This window comes from Triticum dicoccoides, chromosome 7A, assembly GCF_002162155.2.
Source record: "Triticum dicoccoides isolate Atlit2015 ecotype Zavitan chromosome 7A, WEW_v2.0, whole genome shotgun sequence".
Taxonomy (NCBI): Eukaryota; Viridiplantae; Streptophyta; class Magnoliopsida; order Poales; family Poaceae; genus Triticum; species Triticum dicoccoides.
The window spans coordinates 64,707,252-64,712,701 of NC_041392.1; positions in this window are offsets into that span (position 1 = coordinate 64,707,252).

Sequence of the window (5,450 nt, forward strand, 5' to 3'; positions counted from 1 at the left end):
CACGCCGGCCCCTGAACCCCACCACCTCGCCCCGGCCTCGCTTCGTCCGCCCCGACGCACCGTCCTGGCCACCCTCCCTTGCTCGCCGCCGTATGGGCAGCTCCTGCCGGCCCGCGTCGCCGGTGGCGCCCTGCTGCTCCCCCGTCGACGTTTCCCCTCCGGTGGCCGCCCGGCCTTGCCCCGGTCCTCCTCGCCCCGGCGGTTTGGGCGAATGCCCAGTCGGGCGCCCGCACCCGCGCCCGGTCGGCCCCCTTGGCCACTGCCGGGTGGGGCCCGATACCCTCTGGGCCACAGACACATGGGGCCCGCCCCCAGAACGCAAAAAATAAATAAATAAATAAATAAATAAATAAATAAAAATAGTAAATATGATTAATAAAAATAAAAATGATTTATTAAAATTAATTATTAATTAATTAATTGATTAAGTAATTAATTAAGTTAATTAATCCTGATTAGATTAACATAATCACTAATTTATTTAACTAATCTATAATTAAACTAAACAGAGAACGACAGGTGGGTCCCACTGGACCCACATGTCAGGTTGACCAAGTCAACTCTGTTGACTGCTGATGTCAGCATGACATCATGCTGATGTCATTAATCTGTTTTCCGAATTAATTAAATAATTAAATAAATTCCAGGAATTAATAAAATCTTTAGAAAAGCATATCTTTTAATCCGTAACTCGGATTAAAATATTTTCAACATGAAAGTTGCTCAGAACGACGAGACGATTTCGGATACGCAGTCCGTTCGTCCGCCACACACCCATAACCTATCGAACTCGCAACTTTTCCCCTCCGGTTCATCTGTCCGAAAACGCGAAACACCGGGAATACTTTCCCGGATGTTTCCCCCCTTCGTCGGTATCACCTACTACCGCGATTGGGCACACCTAGCATCGTTACTTGTCATGTCATGCATCGTTATGCATTTGTTTGCATTGTATTCATTGTTTCTTCCCCCTCTTCTCTCCGGTAGACTACGAGACCGACGCTGCTGCTGCCCAGTTCGACTACGGAGTTGACGACCCCTCTCTCTTGCCAGAGCAACCAGGCAAGCCCCCCCCCCTTGATCACCAGATATTGCCTATTCTACTCTATAATGCTTGCATTAGAGTAGTGTAGCATGTTACTGCTTTCCGTTGATCCTATTCTGATGCATAGCCTGACATTGTTGCTACACCTGTTGATACCTTACCTGCAATCCTAAATGCTTAGTATAGGATGCTAGTTTATCATCATTGGCCCTACATTCTTGTCAGTCTGCCTTGCTATACTATTGGGCCATGATCACTCGGGAGGTGATCACGGGTATATACTATACATACATACATACTATACAGATGGTGACTAAAGTCGGGTCAGCTCGAAGAGTACCCGCGAGTGATTCACGGATTGGGGGCTGAAAGGACCTTTGTCCCGACGGCCCTCTATGTGGATCTTTGTGGCGGAGCGACAGGGCAGGTTGAGACCGCCTAGGAGAGAGGTGGGCCTGGCCCTGTTCGGCGTTCGCGGACACTTAACACGCTTAACGAGATCTTGGTATTTGATCTGAGTTGGCTACGAGCCTAAACGCACTAACCATCTACGCGGGAGTAGTTATGGGTATCCCGACGTCGTGGTATCAGCCGAAGCACTTCAGACGTCAGCGACGGAGCGGCGCGTGCCGAATTGGACTGGAACGCCACTAGGCTAGGTCTGCTTTCGGCCGCCCTCGCAACGTGCAGGTGTGCTATGGGCGATGGGCCCAGACCCCTGTGCGCTTAGGTTTAGACCGGCGTGCTGGCCTCTCTGTTTTGCCTAGGTGGGGCTGCGACGTTTGATCTTCCGAGGCCGGGCATGACCCAGGAAAGTGTGTCCGGCCAAATGGGATCGAGCGTGTTGGGTTATGTGGTGCACCCCTGCAGGGAAGTTAATCTATTCGAATAGCCGTGATCTTCGGTAACAGGACGACTTGGAGTTGTACCTTGACCTTATGACAACTAGAACCGGATACTTAATAAAACACACCCTTCCAGGTGCCAGATACAACCCGGTGATCGCTTTTCTACAGGGCGGCGAGGAGAGGATCGCCGGGTAGGATTATGCTATGAGATGCTACTTGGAGATGCTACTTGGAGATGCTATTTGGAGGACTTCAGTCTACTCTCTTCTACATGCTGTAAGACGGAGGCTGCCAGAAGCGTAGTCTTCGACGGGATTAGCTATCCCCCTCTTATTCTGGCATTCTGCAGTTCAGTCCACTGATATGGCCTCCTTACACATATACCCATGCATATGTAGTGTAGTTCCTTGCTTGCGAGTACTTTGGATGAGTACTCACGGTTGCTTTCTCCCCCCTTTTTCCCCTTTTCCTTCCTTTCTGGTTGTCGCAACCAGATGCTGGAGTCCAGGAGCCAGACGCCACCGTCGACGACGACCCCTACTACACTGGAGGTGCCTACTACTACGTGCTACCCGCTGATGACGACCTGGAGTAGTTTAGGAGGATCCCAGGCAGGAGGCCTGCGCCTCTTTCGATCTGTATCCCAGTTTGTGCTAGCCTTCTTAAGGCAAACTTGTTTAACTTATGTCTGTACTCAGATATTGTTGCTTCCGCTGACTCGTCTATGATCGAGCACTTGTATTCGAGCCCTCGAGTCCCCTGGCTTGTATTATGATGCTTGTATGACTTATTTTATTTGTAGAGTTGTGTTGTGATATCTTCCCGTGAGTCCCTGATCTTGATCGTACACATTTGCGTGCATGATTAGTGTACGATTGAATCGGGGGCGTCACAAGTTGGTATCAGAGCCGACTGCCTGTAGGAATCCCCCTTCCACACTCCTTGACCGAAGTCGAGTCTAGTCACTACAAAACTTTTACTAACATGGCTGTGAGCCTTACGGGCCCACGTCGCCATTGGGTGGTACTAGGATCTTTTACTCCTCGACCTTTACTCTGGGACTCTGAACTCTTTTCTACTCGGGTTAAACGAATTTACTAACTCTGACATTAGGATCCCGTTACCACGTTCACCCCAAAGTTGGATAAGCCATAGTTATTCTGTAGGATAGCATTTTGAATAGTGCCCATGTTGTCATTTGACTCCATTGAAACATCTTTGTTTTCAGATGGAACTCGCGAGGCAGGTCGTGCGCCACACTGCGGCCATTGGTGCCTCAGGATCACCTGCTGTGCTAGCTGATATGATGACCTATCTGGGTTATCGCTGGCACCCTGAGTACACCGTCTACGAGGAGTACCAGGACTTTAACCAGGAGCAGTACCGTGCCATCGTCCACCTCTACTCTCGGGAGTATGAGTCCACTACCGTGCTGCACACCGCTCATGGTGTTGGAGTGACCATCGAGATGGCAGTCCATGATGCGGCTCATGCTGCTCTAACACGTCTTCGTGGCGAGTATCAGGCATTGGACACTTCCCCTTTCAGGCACATTCCTATCGCATCTGACGTTGGCGCGGAGGGATACTACACTGCCGCCTACTCCACCGTCACCCGAGAGCCCTTCCACCATCAGCGCCTGGTTCTGCATGCTGATGGGCTGGACCGAGCTAACAGAGCTCTTCGCCACGAGTTGTACACCACTCGTCAGCACCTTTACAGGGCTCTGACGCGGTTGCACCCCTTTGTCCGGTCTGGACAGCTGCCGCGTTCTGCGATCTACCCAGCCAGGACCGTGATGCCCCACGGTGTCGGATGGCCAGAGGTGGGAGGCTACTCTCCCGCACTTGGTCCTCTTCTGCCACCTGAGCGTCGGGTTCTACACCAGAGTATCCGCGGCCCCCAGGCCACTGACGTGGAGGACTATCCGTTGCCTCACTACCAGCTGTCAGGTTACAGCTACCTTCACAGTACCTCCTGGGACTGATGTAGTCTTGCTCATTAGTTTTAGATGCACTCGCGAGCCTGCGTGCCTCCTATGATGACTTAGTCTATGTACGGAACTCTGTGTACTGAACTCTATGTCCGACCCCTTTTGTAAGTTATGCCGACTATCTATGTGGTATCTGTCGTGCTCCTTTCATTATGCATGTTTCATCATGAATGACTCTTGTCTATGCAAATTCTCAATACTGAACTACCCCTGTTATATATTAGCAGGATGGTTAGACCAGCTGGTCGTGGTCGTGGTGGCAACTTCCCACCACCGCCTGAGTACATGGCTGGTATGATCCAACAGCTTGAGATGAATCGCCAGTTCATGGAAAACATGATGGCTCAGTTTCCTCGCCCCAATATGAACCAGCATCCAAACACAACAACTCTGCAGGATTTCATACGCCTCAACCCAAGTGTGTACCGCAGCTCAACCCAGCCGCTTGATGCTGATGACTGGCTCCGTGACATCACCTATGAGATGGAGTCTGCTGATGTAGCCCCTGCCAGCTATGTCACTTTTGCTTCATTCTTTCTAAAGGGACCCGCAGCGCAATGGTGGGACAGCCACAGGCGTACTCTGCCAGTTGGGACAATCATCTCCTGGCCAGACTTTCAGGCTGCCTTCCGTGCCCGCTTCATTCCTCAGGGAGTCATGGACAGGAAGAAGCGTGAGTTCCGCAACCTCACACAGGGCAACAAAACTGTGGAAGCTTATCAGCGGGAGTTTCTGGACTTATCCCGCTATGCTGAAGAAGACATTGCAACTGATGCTCGCAGACAGGAGAAGTTCCGTGAAGGCCTTCAAGCTGACATCAAGCTCACACTTCTAGTGCATGACTTTGCCGATTTCGCCACCTTAACAAGGCCATCAATGTCGAGACTGGTCTGCAAGAACACCAGAGCTCTCAAAGGCGCAACTGTGACACGGGCTCATCTTCGGGCCCGCCCTCGCAGAAGCGTAAGATATGGATCCCGAACAGCATGTACCGTCCAACTGCACCTGCCCCAAGGCAGTCTTACGCTGCACCTCGTATGCCGGTTGCTCCAACTAGGTAGCCGAGGCTTCCAGCTCCACCACCCCAAGCTCCTGTTCCTACCCCCGAGAATGGGTTGTGCTTCAGGTGCGGACAACCAGAGCACCGTGCTAGGGAATGCAACCAGAAACAGAATCAACTGGCCCATCCAGCAACTGGCCGTGGGAACAACCAGGCCCGCAACAACAATGCCAAGTCTTATGGCCGTGTTCATGCCAACCACATTGATCTGAATGAAGCTCAAGACCAGCCTGCTACTGTGATGGGTACACTCCTCGTAAATTCAGTACCAGCATCTGTTTTATTTGATACAGGAGCATCGCATTCATTCATGTCAGAAGATTTTGCATTCATGCATGGCATTAAAAGTGAAGACATGAACGCTTCTCTATTAGTGCACACCCCTGCGGGCCAATGTCGAACCTCCATGATTTGCAACGACGTCCCTGTAGAAATTGAAGGACTGGAATTCCTTGTCTCTCCCATCGTACTGAAGTCCTGTAGCATTGATCTCATTCTGGGAAT